Genomic DNA, 13392 nt, shown 5'->3' with positions numbered 1-13392 from the left:
CCAAGGAAGACAAATGATGTGTCTGACCAAAAAGCCCCTGTAAGGGCCAGAACTGGAAAAACACATGGACTGATCCTTGTGCAAGCACTTCGCATCTCTCTGGAGTGCAAATGCTCTTTAAGGACATTACAGAGACTGTCTCACCCAAGGTGTTGAGGACTATACAGAAATTTGGTGGCTCTAATCTCATATGTTTGTCCTTTAAAAGAAAGAAACCTTACTGCAAAGGTTACAAACCAAAAGGAAGTCTGGCCTTCTGCTGGAAAAAAAGAGCATTCTCCTGGCATGCTTAGCTTTCCCTTCATTTGTGTGAACTGAGAGAATATAATCAGGAGAGTAAATGCTGTTCAGAAAGAATTCAGAGTCACTTTCCATGGTGTACGTCATCATTCTAGATATCTGCGAAGTAGAGGTGTACACCAAGCTAGCCAGTCTGGGTTTCTTTAATAGCCAAAGGAAAGAAACTAGCAGTTGTTTGAAAAATTTTCAGGGTTAAGTGAACCTTGCCCTTGGTGCTGTTGACTGCCCACAGGAGTTTGGTCTGAGCCAAGACACAGATGTCTGTGGTGAAATTCCACCCTTGGTGTAATAAAATCCCAGAGGAGATCCTAAGACCCAAGTCATTCTGCACTGGGAAAGGAAGATGTAGATCACAATAAAAGTGTAAATGAAATCCTATTAGGAAAAAAAAATCCTTTTCAGATTGTGACTCTACCAACTTTACACAAAGATGGATGGTTTTTCAATAGGGAAAAATGGGTGTAACAGACCCTGTAGGCTTCAGTGTGAGGGACACAACATTGCAGGCAGCAAGTCATCCATTTCAGGGCCAGCTTGCTGGACTGTGTAGCCTTACAAAAACAAAGCTCCTGTGAGGCTTGCCAGTAGGTGCAAATGATGGAAATTGAATTTTCTAGGAAGGCAGGTGATGACTGCAGAGCACTTCTATTTTTGTTTTTTGAGGTCACCCTATTTGTTTTGAAGTCATTCTAATCCAGGACAGGAAGGGACCAGGAGTTGTTTTTTTTGGCTGCAAATTCAGTTTGAACTTTAACTGAGCAGTGTCTTACTGTGGCATGCAGCCATGCAGCCACGAGGAGCAATTTTGAAGGGTAGCAAGAGGCAGGATTGGCAGCATCCCTTAGGGTGCATTGACAGACTGGTCATGCACAAATGCCAGAATGGCCTGATCCAACCTGGTGCCATCACTGCTGGACCTCTGCCTCTCACCTCCTTGGGATAACAGGACTGCTGGGGCTGTGCCAGGCAACAGCAATGGCCAGGCAGGTAAGAGGACGCTGGTGTGCTTCTAAAGACAAATATAGGATGTCCCAAGCCAAATAGGTAAATAACAGGGAAGAGGTGGCCTGGCTCTGCTTTGTGTTGACACACTATGTGGCTGTTTGTTTTGTTGTCGTGTTCTCAACAATGAACCTCCAGGAGGAGGGGAATTGTCCTCTTGTACAATTTTCTAGTCACAAGACAAGAGGATAGCTGCACAGTTCAAAGATTCTGCATGGGGAGTATCTTACTGACATCCTACACACCCCGTCAGTGTGCTAAGCAACTTATCCGTCCCTGAATCAAACCATTCTTAGCAATAGCCTTGGCAGCCATAGCCTTGGCATGCATAAGTGAAAGAAGGAAACTTTTTACAAAGGTTTAAATAGGCTTTTTCATTATTCCATGAGGAAAAAAAAAATTCTTATCCACTAGCTTTTCATTTAGCATAAATGCAGGTTTCAAAGAGCCTTGCAAAACAATGTGTGGCAAAATCTATGTGCAAGAATAAGAAAACAAATTTAGGACTTTTGTTTGGAAGAGCTTATTCTTATTTGAATGCTCTGTAAGCCAGTCCCAAAACCTCCAAGTGACAGGAATCTTATGGATATTGTGCTTGGAGTCAAAATTAAGTAGGACTTTTTCCTGTTCTTGTGCAAACCTGGAATTACAATAATTTTTGCTTTAAATGGTTAATGAGCTAGAATTATTTCTCACAGCAGAACAAATTGCTGAGATAGAGTATTTTGATACTTTGCATGCCCAGAAAGCACACTACTCTTATATGCTATTGTTGAGAAGCTGGGAGAAAATCCCCTACATAAAGTAATGGCTGAGTCACTGGTACAAAATTGCCCGCTTCAACCCAGCACTAGAGAAGGGGGGAGAGGAAATGACACAGCAATCAATCACACCTTGCTTACAATACTTTCTCTGCTCCCATGTGGTGCTGAGAACTGCAAATTAGCTCAGGAGATCTTTTGTTTTTCTCAGCAGAAAAGGTGCGCATCGGGTCCAAAGCAGCACTTCTTGTAGTGCCTAAATTAGTTGTTTCAGTGTATGTCTAATGTAGCTGTGATTCTATTGGGTACCACACAGCTTTGGTTCTCCAAGCTGCTGCTGAATCTGCTGCTGGTATTTCTACAAATGGCAGCACAAGCTTTCCCAGGCTGCTGGGGCACAGATCCCACAATGATATGCAGAGGAATAAGTGCTGTGGTCACTCTCATCCTCCTGTCCAGATGCAGCAATGAATCACTCTGTGCATCATCAGATGTTTGGCTGTGAGGCATGACATGTTTTGATGAGCTGTATAGCTGAGATCCCTGATGTCTTACTGGAATTCACCGCAGAGAGGTCCCATATGCTGCTACTGGAGGTCCTTTGCTCTTCCAAGGTGGTGGATTTGCCAAGCCCATGTCAAAGTTTGAAGAGAAGCTAAGCCAGACCTCCACTTGGCCAAATCCTATTCCAAAATGGAAGCTCATTTTGAAGAGGACTGGCAAACTGAATTCCTGCGACTGATATAGGGGAAAAAATATGGCTACAAGAAGCTGGGAACCACCATGTTTGTTTCAGCTGCAGAAGCTGGATGGCAATAGCAAAAATGATCCTTAATACCTCACTAGTTTGTCAACCAGTGGACAAAGGAACCGATTGTGCAATTCAGAGCAATCTGCTAACTGCATTTGTAAGGAAGGGGTTTAAAATTGCACAACATACTGAGGAATGATACATGAAGGCATTTTGTCTTACATGAAGGCATTTTGTCTTACAGCTATTGGCAATTAGAAGGAATGGAGAGATTACTGAATTTGCTCTGTTCTTCATTCCGTGGAGGGTAGGGAGGCTCAACCACAGCAGATACTGCAAGCCGAAAGTATTCAGTTCGGCATGCATGGGACATGTCTGTGGCAAGAAGAGTCTGCACAGAGTTCAAGGAACAATTTTCTGCTATGTACTATGGCATTGTAGGAAGCATATCACAGTAAAGATGCCACCTAGAGAATGTTTTGCTGGGCTAGTTAGATATTAGGAAAAAGTTCTTCACCGAAGGGGTGTTCAAGCACTGGAACAGGCTTTCCAGAGAAGCGGTCATGGCACCAAGCCTGTCGCTACTCAAGAAGCATTTGGGCAACTCGCTTAGATTGTTCACCCTTTTTTAAGGCTGCTCTGCATGCAGTCAGAAGTTGGATTTTATGATTCTCATGGGTCCCTTCCAGCTCAGGACATTCTATTATTTTAATTAGTCTGAATTCAGTAACTAGTTAGGTATTATTTACTTCCAAATGTTATGATTTACATCATGTCTCATGTGGTGCAATGCTCTAAGCATTGATTCCAACAGAGTTGTTAAAAATATTATTAAGAAAACAGTGCTAGTCTGAAAGCCAAGATAATGCATAGATTTGTTTTCTGTGCCTTTAAATAATAGAAACAATGAACTATTCTAAGAGATAGAAGTAGGCCAGGTTGAGTGGTTTTTATGTAATTGTACTCATCTTAAATTGCTCAGAAGAGAATCTTCATTTTTGTGGTATAAACCCTTTTCCTATCAACTCATTTAGTCAATACTGCAATTACAGAGCTACTCTTAGAGTATCTCCAACACATGCAGATTTAGAGCACCTGGTTTATGTTATTCATAGTCCACTGATTCAGACTGGTTTGAATGGAATATACATGCTCTTTTCTCTAACTGCTGCCAAAGGACTTGCCAAGACAGCAGTGCCCAAGAGACTGGGGAAACTCATTCTTGTTTAGATCTCTAACTGTGAAATGTATCCAGAAGGATCTGTGCTTGTCCTACTCAGAAGAACAGTTGGGATTCAAGGCTAAGCGAGGGAAATCACTGTATTGCAATGGAAGAGCAGATTGCCTGTGTAGATGTGGCTCACAATACCTCTTATTAGAGTAAAAACCAGTTGCATGCTGCACTCCTTTTCCCTTCCAACTGCTTGGAGCTTCCTCCAACTGACGAGAGACTCCTATTTTCCAAAGTGTTGAAGAAAATTTTTCATTTTGATGTTCAATGTTTCCTTAACTTCACATTCATTTTTCTGCTTGTTCATTTGTTTTTGGGTAGCAAAATATATAAGCAGGAATCCACAAGCCAGAAAATGTACCTCCATGTCCCCCTCCCTTCCTGCTTTTAGTGCCCCATAAAGAATAACTTCTTGTGTCACACTCTCCTCTTCCCAGATGCTATATCTCTCTGGAGTGTAAATAACTGAATAACTTAGTACTCAAACATGATGTGATACCTTTGATTTTAGCACATCAAAACTAGGTTCTGATAGAGAGTGTCAGTATCAAAAGTGAAGGCAAACGCTCTGTTCTCGTGAATTCAAACTGAAGTGAGCACTTTGATGTCGATCTCAAATGAGCCCAGAGGGAGCAGTCCTCTCTGAAGTGGTTCAGTCAGCACCTGTAACCTCTTCAACTGCAGCCCTATCTCTCATGGGAATCAATATTTGAACCAATATTGACTTAGGACTCAGGCATGATTTATATGGCAGTCTTGGTATTGCAACAACTGCTGTGTTACTCAATCAGATTCCCAGATGACTGGTTAATATATAACAAACCAGATTTGTAAATTCAGTTGGCACGTGTTATCATCAGAATGGAAAGGGGAAATTAATTCTTTCATCTTGCATTTAATTCATAAATCTGTTAAATACCTGTAACTGAGTACTATGTGCTCTGCTTAAGGAGGCAGTGGGTTTCATTCTGTTTTCAGAGGGTTTCTAATCTGGATTAATTTCTTGGTGACCAGTATTTTATAGTTATCATAAGTAATTGTTATCATGAGTGTTTCAAAATGGAAACAAATTAGGATTAAATTAGTTACTTACAAAATTTCACATTAAAAAGCTCTGTAGTGTACAGCACTATTCTGGTAATAATTAACAGTCAGCTTAATTCTGGGGTCAAAAACCAGTCTACAGCTGTTACGTTTTGGTAGTTTAGGCATATCACAATATCACTCTGGCTGTCTATAAAGTTACCCTCACCTCCCGGGCATTATCAGTGACTGTTTCTGAAGGAAGGCCATTCATCTGGATGATTTTAAGTGTTTCACACAAAAATCCACTCCACTCATTTTATGCCAATATAGCAATTAAAAGATTATTGAAAGTCCAAAGACCTGTACAATAACAAGATATTGTTAGTCAAAGATACTAGGTCAGAAGACAGACTTTAAAAATGTTATTTGATTTCTGAGAGATTTTAAATTATATATATATATATATATATATATATATATATATATATATATATATATATATATATACGAAATGAGCACAGAAAATTTGGATTGATGTTTCCTCCTACAAATAGCATTATGACTTAAATCTCATCAGATAGGCTAAGAAATTGTCAGTGTCTATGTAAAACAGACAAGACCTGCAGTTTTCTAGGTTTCAGGCTAGAGCACTTGAAATCAATGTGTGTGCATGTGTGTGAGGAAGAACACGGCCAGCCCCTCAAACCTCTTTGTTCTGGTGACCCTCCTGTGTTTACCCTGTCTGCCCTCCACGTGTGTGCTCCAAGTCCAGTGACCACGTCTTTGGCAGTCAGTTCACCATGAATAATCACACTGTGTCTATTTGGAATCATTTTCTAACTCAATGACCTTTCTTTAACCTCAGACTGCTAATTGTTATCACTGGCAAGGAACAAATGGGTCTGAGTGAGGTGAAGAGGTGAAGCTCTTGCCTAGAACATGTGTCTTGCCCCAGGCAGAGTTCCACTTGCTACCATTTCTGCAGGCTTGACTCCCCAAAGATTCCAAAACTTCCCTCTGCCACCTCCACCTCTGCTGACTGTTAGAGGTTTAATGGCCCATAAGGAAATAACCAGCTAGAAACCATTCTTTGTCTTAAATGAGAAACTGCCACAATGCCATAAAAGCGATGCCAATTGCTTAAGTATAATCAGCACCTGAGTCAAAACTATGGTGTCTGGAAACCATATCTGGAATCCACCTTTTTACATCCTAACATAGGGGGAAACTGCACCATGCCTGAATAACCAGAAGTACTGGAGTTGCAAGTTCCATCGCAAATCAGTTATTTCAGCTTGCTATTAGTCCATTGCTATGCATGCTTAGCATAGTGAATTGTTGCATAACAAGCAAAAACAGAGTGGAAAAAAGGTATTTTAGAAGCCCAAATCATTCTAAGATAAGTCGGTGACCTACCTCATTATTTGGATCAATAATAAATTTTGAAATGCTTTAGAAATGTATGCACATTTCTATTTTACTACTGGCTGTTGTTCAAGCAAGATATTGAAGTGGGTGTGTTCTGGAATCTTTTTATTGTGTTGTACTTAAATATAGACCTTTTACTATCATGGGAATGGCAGCATCATGAACATAAGAAGGAAGTCTTCCAGTCGGCTTGCTCCTGGCTCTGTCCCAGTGTCCAGTCAATGCTTTTGGGTCCTTCACAGCACACAGACTCTGAGCATTTAACACAAGCAGTGACAGTGCCTGGTGCCTTGTTATAGTGCACTACCTGCTCTGTCCTACGTGATTCTCTGCAGCCTTTTATTAGTAGCCATAACTACATCTACAGTAGTTAATTCTGTGGCTTTTTTCTCCCTCCCTAGTTACCACATCATATCCTCCTGAGTCCGCTTGCTGTCAGGGGAACACACCTCACCTTATGCAGGCAATTTGTCCATGATGCACAGGCAGAAGTAGAGGTGGGTCTGGAATGTTATTCCTTGCAGCAGGTTTGTTTGGCTCCCAGTGATACACTTCCACAAAGGAATTCATAATGCAGAAAACTATTAGTCTAATGCCTGGCCACAGCAGACCTATTGGAAAAATAAAATTTAGCATGGTTTCGAATTTTCTCAGTGTTTTCCAGTAATTTTTAACCCTAGGAAGAGTTGCAAAGATGTGCTATCAAAGAAAAGAAACTGTATTCAGTTTCTTTTTCCACTGAAATTTATCCCAGTGATGCTGCAAAGGATGTGCAAGGAAGGCTACAGATGGCAAGTGGCAGGCCTGTTCTTGGACAAGTTGACAGTAGGGTTCCACCACAAGCTGGGGCAGAAGGGGAAGCAAAGTGCCTGTCCCTCTGCAGCTCATGTGACTCTGTCACAAAACGACAGTGCTGGCAACCCTCACACAGAACATTCTTCATCAGGCAAAGCTAGCAAGCAACAACCACCTGATGGTTGAGGACCCCCTGCCCCCTCCAGTGCCTTCCACGCATTCCTCCAGCCTGCAGAACCAAGCACAGCCCTGACCTGACAAGCTGCTTCTCGCTCAGAGCTAATAAAACCAGAGAAGATTAAGAGGGTAGAGAGAGCCAATTCCGTGCAGGTAGAGAACTGGTTACTATAGCAACTCTTCTTCTTTGAGCATAGGCTGGGAGGGACTCCCTCGCAAGGGGATTTCTGCGCAGTCCCCAGGCTGGGGAGGGAGGTTGCTACAAGAATCTCGTTTGACAGAGGTTTCGTGGCTGCACTCTTGAACTCTGTCGGGATCGTGGGGGGGATGGTGGGGGGGCGGTGCTGGGATAGGGCTGTAGAAGAGTTTGACTCTTGTCCAAAAGTAAAGCAGATGTTGGAGAGCCTGTATTTAAAAGTGATACTCACGTCATGGTGTATTGTTCTGTGGGTTGCAGCTACATCTGAAGCTGGTGTTGTACCACAGTACATGTCACAACCAGGACTTTCAAGGCTACAGTTGCTAAAAGACGTAAGAGAATATTTAGCTTATTACTACTGGATTTTTAAATCTGAGATCCTAAGAAGGTTTCCCAGATATATTTCTTCAATAAACCCAAATTAGTGCAGAGTAAGAAATTAAGCATCTTGTAATATAATACAGGCTTGGTCAATTTGACTCTGGGAAAAGTCATTCTCTGGGACTAGGGCCAGGTAATGTTATCTTAGTGTACTGCTTGGAGTACCTGGCACTGTACAAGCTCTAGGTCTCTGTGGTTACCTTAGACCAACATAGCAAATGAATGAGCATATTATCCTTTCATAGGGCTGGTTTCTGGTGGAACACACCCCTTGCATTCACAGGAGACACAAATACCAAGCAGCGCCTAGGGTAAATCCCTCCCCTTTACCCTCCTTAACCCTGTGTGCTCTGGCAGGGATACTTCAAGGGCCAAAGTTGCACCTCGGTTTTTGGCTAGTATTTGGTGCTGGAAACTAGAAAACACAGCAGGAAAATGAAACAACCTATGATTGTCTCAAATTTAGTCCTGAAGTTCTCTGTATCACAGCATCAAAGCACAGAAGATGCAAATTCTTTTGGGAAGGGACAAGCAAAGGGGGCTTTGGGTGAAATATTATACTCCTCTGTTCTCCCTAGACTGCTTATTGTCTACTTTTCCATGCAGTATTTTTGCTGGAGACACAGATCTAGGAGAATGTTGTCTGCCATGATCCCACCATCCTTCCTATCACTGAGGAAGAGGAAAGGGGGACAGCTGTGCAGCCTCTGTCTTGCAGCTGCATCTTGCCTAGGTGTCTAACATAACTACAAACCTGAAAACCTTACAAATCCCTGTCTTTCAAAGTAGCATTTTTTTGGCCATTGATGCAGGGAATAAGAAACAGCAGCCTTCATTTTTGTTTAAAATTCAGCAAGTGTTTTACCAGATGTAGAAGCAAGGACTTGAAAAACAAAAGCAGGCTCCCTGCTCCAAGTGCAACCTGAATGCAGGACTAGTCTGGGAGTTCTTTGCTATGGCAAAATGCTCCCCTCTGAGCAGTGCACTGAGGAGGTAAGCCAAGACACAGAGGGACTCAAGGACAGCCCCAAACTCTCACCCAGACTGGAACAACTGCACAGTTGCCATGTCTAAGTCTTAGGCTCAGCCTAGCTTCAGAAAGGGGATTCAAAAACTCAGTATCAACCTGCTACTGGTCCATAAAGAATCAACAATTTATCAACAACTACTATTATGATGTCTGCAAGCTTTTCAGCTGAAAGACGTATCTGCATTCTGTCATTCTCTCTATGCCATGTGGCAGATCTGGCCTTAGATGGCATTTGATCTTGCCTGTAAAATCTGCTGCTGCTTGGAATAAAACAGAGACTTGTGAAAGAAAGTTGAGTGCTTTATGAGTCAGAATTGTAGACTTAGCTTTTTTGTGAGCAATAAGAAATATCTGCTGTTTCTATGCAATTGATGTGACTAAAATCACATAAAACTGCATCATTCCAACAGCAGTTCCCTTTGTTGCAGGTATATAAGTTTTTCAGAGAAATGAGAAAAAATATTTCAATAATCTTTACTGAATGACACAAATTAATAAATTAACAAAAGACTCATATTATACTGTCATAGACAAGACATGACTGACTATTTCCTGATTGAATATATGATTAAGGCCACATTCACAGGCAATGACAAAGAAATTTCCTTCAAGACTTGCAGAAGTGTCTCCATTACTTCAAAGGACATAGTGGATTCACTGACGATTATATTCTGTTCAGCCATTGAAGTAACAGATTACATGCTCATGGTATGGAGTTGAAGGCAAAGAAAATTACAGAGAAAGAAAATGTGTTTTACTGTTGGAGAGGAAGGAGATTTCTGTGACAAGCAGTTTTGTCTCCCTCCATGCTGACAGCATAGGTCATACAAAGGCTCAAAGCTCTGCTCACACAAGAAGAGGGAGCTTAGTCCAGCTTGTACCTTGCTTACAGCAGAATTAGTCATTATGTGTTTGTCTGTAGCCTAACCTTCCTTATCTCAGTTACTTCCTTCACAGGCTTTAAACCCAGGTTATCCAGGGGATACAGGCAGCTGAGGAATTATTCTCTTAATAGGTCTCACTTATTAGATGCTACATCAAATTAACCTATGAGATTGAAGTAGAAGTTGAACATAAATACAGAACACACATCTGCTGCAAAAGTGTGCTAATGCAGCTTGGTTGCTATGGTGTAAAATGCAACATAAGGATCGTGAAGACACGTCTGCCTTTTCCCATTACTGAAAAAGATGGCTGGGTGATTGACTAATCCATGGGACAGGATATTGCATTGGTCCTAACAACAATGTACTTCTAAATGGAAATGGACATCAGTTGCTGCTGAGAATGCAGGTAATCAGACTTCACAAACGCAAGTTCAGTATTTTAATTAGTCAATCAGTCTTGGAGTTTTTGAGCCACTAATTTAGTACTTAATTGTCTTCTTTAAGGTTTTGTTGTTTTTTTTTTTTTCTGATGCCTTTAGGGTTTCAATACATTCTGAAGTTAGCAGAAGCCATAGTTTTGTTAAATTTGATTACAAGTATTACCTAAGTGTAATTGATTTCTCTTCAGGAGCAGGAAAATATTGCACATATAAGTAAAAGAAATGGTTTTGTTTTCTTTTTTCCTGTTTTAGTTGAGTGTGGACTTAAAACTTATGACAAGTACATCTTGGTAGCTCTCTAAGGAGAGTATCTCACTCTGTTGATCTGTGTAATGCATACTGCATGAAGAAGATCAATATAAATTTCTGATGCATTGCTCCTCCTGAATGCTTTGAGCCAAACTGGGGAAGTTCTTGGATAACAGCAGAAAATTTTCTTGGATAAGAGCAGATTTCTTTTCCTAACTATCCACATACTCTGCTGAGTTTTGAATCATGCTTTCAGATCATGGAGTTCATATCTCTGGCACTGCTGCCTAGGATTTCAGGCAGAGCAAGCTCGTGCCACAGCTGCCACATTGCTTCCTGCCCACTCCAGTCAACCACACTTGAAATGTACAATGCAGGGTACCGTGGCTAAAAGAACTCCTACCCACAATGTAAACATGAGCATAATCTTAAGCAATAACCAATATTTACTTTTAGACATAATGAAATAAAAATAATTTCGGCAAGTAACATATCTATTTGCCTTCATATCAACTAAACCTGCAGTCCCTTATGATTATTCACCTTATGCATATCACAGGTTCTCTTAGGAGTGTTTTGTTCTTGCCTTTATTGTGCTGTCCACTCTCATGGCTCCCCAGGAGAGAGACCGTGTTTGTTGGAAAACACAGTGTAACTGTTTTCAAGTGAGTTACACCCTTTTTGGAAAATCAACAATGAATGGCTGTAAGTTGCTCACTACTGAGAAAGCATGAAACCAATAAATGGTGTCATGAGCAGAGCAAACGTCTAAAGGAAACACGCATGTGGCCTTCACATGGATCCAGAGTACTTATCAAAAGGGAAGTCATTAAAGGACTGAAACCCGAGCTAAACTTACACTAAGAAAGGGTGTGTTGTAATAAAAGGTTATAAAAAAATAGTTCATAATTTTCCTATCTTCTTTTAAATTCTCTGACATATTGGAAGAGATTATTGGAGGTTTTGAAGCAAAGCATTTGGATAACAGTGAAACGGCAGTAGCCACAAGATGAAGTTTTCTTGTCTAATAAAAATGGGTAGATTTCTCTATATCCAGGAAAAACAAACATTTCTTTTCTCTGATTTTACTGCCTTTTCTTTTTACACTGATAGCAATATAGAAAAAAAAATCAGTAAAATAACTCTAATTAGGAAAAAAACCCCAAGTCCTGTTATTCATGCTATCATGACAAACCAATGTGAAGCTCGAGCACTTAGAAACAGAAGGGCCTGTGTGTAAGGCAAATTTTTTTGCTATTTTCACCACTTCTTCCCACATGTTTTTTTCTGTTTAGCTATTCAACATCAGTAATGTTGACAGGTACTTGAACAGGGTCCTGAAAAAGAAAGGACTCCTCTGCAGTCCTGAGTAGCCATCTCCAGCAGTAACTGCATGTCTCCTCTCCAGCATCCTAATCTGTGTCTGAGTTAAAGGATTTTATTTCATAAATGAAGAGCTGAGGTGTAAAGACAAAAGAAATCTCTGTCTCTTCTGTCCCACTTTGGCATCCCTAACTCATACATCACTCTTCCTCTTAACTAGGGTCTGGTATGCCTCAGCCAAAACAGCTTTGGTTGTGCTGAAGCTGCTTTGCCAGCACAAAGCCTGTTCCAAAGTCAGTTCTGGAGGTTTCCTGCCATTTCCTAGAAAATCCGTAGGCTCCTTGGGGGTTTTCCAGCACTAGAGTGCCGAAGTGAAGCATGCAACAAAATGAGAGCGGCCCATTCGGTGAAATAGATTGGGCAAGGGTGAGGGAAGGAGCCTATCAGGAGCTCTCTCATAACCCAGCAATCCCCAGCTTTAACAATGTTCACCACAATAACTGCAACTTTTATTACAAAAGGCCGCAAGTCTCTTGTATACAAAAAAAGACCATCGGGGTGAACAGCCAGAGGAGGAAAAAAAAAAAAAATCAGGGAAGTGCAGAGCTAGTTCAAGGCTTAAAGGGATTTATTGCTTTACTGCTCATTTATGACGTGGTGTATAAGATATTAGGCGACAATCCTACCCGCTCTGCTGGAGGGGCGGGAAAGCCGCGGTTCCTCCAGCGGGCTGTGACATCACCGCTCCCACACCCGGGTGCTGAGGGGGAAGGACCTTAAGGCAGGTGCTGGGGTTTGCCAAAACAGGAAACCCTATTTTCAATGCCAAAACTATAAGAAACTCAGCTCGAAAGCACTGTGTGTAGACATTATTCTTGCTCCCGTAGCTTTACCCTTCTGTTCAGGCTCGATCCTCTCCCGTGCCACGAGACAAGAGGGCATGAACCAGCCCTCACACAATAACTAAGTAACTCGGTAACTTTCAGTAAGGAGAGGACTTTAAAGAAGCGTATTGTTCGTTGCCGCGACTCACTTCGCACCGTACGGATTTCCCACATATTTTGGTGTCACGTCACAGACTGAATAACACCGGCGCGTTGCGCACCCTAAGCAAGGCCAGCCCTGCCTGAGGGGGTGCCGGCTCCATCCAGCATCGCATCACCGCGAACCCAGCGGCGACAGCTCCACGGCACAGAGCACCATGAGGGGTCCCCTCTCTCCCTCCCTCCTTTTTTTCGTTTCTTCCCTCTCTCCCTCTCCCTCTTTCTCACCTTCCCTCAGCGTTCCCCTCAGGCTCAGCCCCCGCCCCGCGGGCGAGCGCCTCGTGCTCCCCTCGCGCGCGCGCGGACCAATCACAGACGCCTGGAGGGGCCGCGAGCCGGGTGCGCGCGCCCGCCCTCTCCCTTTCCTAC

General features: G+C 42.1%; 1 long non-coding RNA gene across 3 annotated transcripts in view; it reads right to left on the bottom strand.

Moving 5' to 3' along the window:
- LOC132328875 (uncharacterized) overlaps positions 1-13360 on the bottom strand; it is a 31032-nt gene extending 17672 nt beyond the window's left edge. For all 3 annotated transcript variants that reach the window (XR_009486909.1, XR_009486910.1, XR_009486911.1), the window contains exons 1-3: positions 13252-13360; positions 7900-7993; positions 6954-7110 (exon numbers count right to left, since the gene is read on the bottom strand). This is a non-coding gene — a long non-coding RNA (uncharacterized LOC132328875). The remainder of the gene's footprint in view (positions 1-6953; positions 7111-7899; positions 7994-13251) is intronic.
- Positions 13361-13392: the final 32 nt, after the last annotated feature.

The sequence above is a fragment of the Haemorhous mexicanus genome, chromosome 6 (genome assembly GCF_027477595.1).
Source record: "Haemorhous mexicanus isolate bHaeMex1 chromosome 6, bHaeMex1.pri, whole genome shotgun sequence".
NCBI classification, from domain to species: Eukaryota; Metazoa; Chordata; class Aves; order Passeriformes; family Fringillidae; genus Haemorhous; species Haemorhous mexicanus.
Note: the sequence above shows the minus strand (reverse complement) of the source record. Positions and strands in the feature narration are given on the sequence as shown.